General features: G+C 42.4%; 1 protein-coding gene across 1 annotated transcript in view; it reads left to right on the top strand.

The window, feature by feature from the left end:
• The window catches only part of LOC101855535, a gene marked incomplete in the record, with an annotated part of 64,070 nt that overhangs the window by 1,441 nt on the left and 61,543 nt on the right, over window positions 1–1,086 (top strand).

Raw genomic sequence — 1,086 nt, 5'->3', positions numbered from 1 at the left:
ACAGACAGACAGACAGACAGACAGACAGACAGACAGACAGACAGACAGACAGACAAGTGAAAAAGGCTCTTTCTGATTGCATTTTCCTTCAACTCTTTCCTCATTCACCCCCCTCCCCCGGCCCCCACCTTAAAAACCCAACCACTCCCGCCCCTGTCTTCTGGTCTTCTCCCCTCTTTCTCCATATATATAATGTTATCTGCGTTGATCTGTTCTGTCTCATTCATGCCTTCGCCTTTTCTTGCGTTTCTTTCTCTTTCTGTTTCTACTCTGTTGTAGCAGAATGCTGTTTGTCTTTCTGCTAAAGTATGCTTTCAAACCAGTGCCTGTCAGTATTTTATAGCTGACGCCCACTTTTGTTACCTTCAGGGGGCTAAAATGTTTGTATAAATCCACCAACGCATAATATGTCCTTGTGGGGCAGTAGATAATACCTGTCACTGCCCGGATGATTTACACAGCCCACCAAAATTACTAAATTGCCCACATATGGACGATATCGCCCAGTAGTTTCTCAAGCAGGGGTTGGTTTGGTTGTTGTTTTGTTTTGTTTTGGGGTTGTTGTTTTTTTGGGGGGGGTTGTTTGTTGTTGTTTGTTTGTTTTTTGCAAGTGTATTACAGCGATTTCAATTGCATAAGGTCGTACAGAGCGCGCGGGACAAATTAAACAGTTTTCAGCAAGCAGTTTAAAACACTTCTTTTCGGTGCAGATATTACACAGTCATGGCTCTTGAAAAAAAATCTCCACGTGATAATGCTGACGTCGTATAATCCCAAAGAGGAACAAAACCAATTGGGTTCCCTTTCTGTCACCCAACCCTCATCCCCCTAAAAAATATTAAGAAAATGGTCATTCATTTTTTAGGGGGGGGGCTACACCCCCAAAGTCAAAATTCGGCTCAAAATAATGGAATTTGAGTTGTAGGCATTTTTAGCTTCCTCAGCCTTTCCTACAACTATTTCATCGCATAAGAACCCCCCAAAACCGTATTTTATCCCACACCGGGCGTGTTTGTAACCGACATTTCCTCATAAAGTCAGTATTCTATTTTTCTTTATCGGCCGTTTTCTCAAAACGCGACTTTT

The sequence above is a fragment of the Aplysia californica genome, unplaced genomic scaffold, assembly GCF_000002075.1.
Source record: "Aplysia californica isolate F4 #8 unplaced genomic scaffold, AplCal3.0 scaffold00002, whole genome shotgun sequence".
NCBI classification, from domain to species: Eukaryota; Metazoa; Mollusca; class Gastropoda; order Aplysiida; family Aplysiidae; genus Aplysia; species Aplysia californica.
This window is presented reverse-complemented; position numbering and strand designations above follow the sequence as displayed.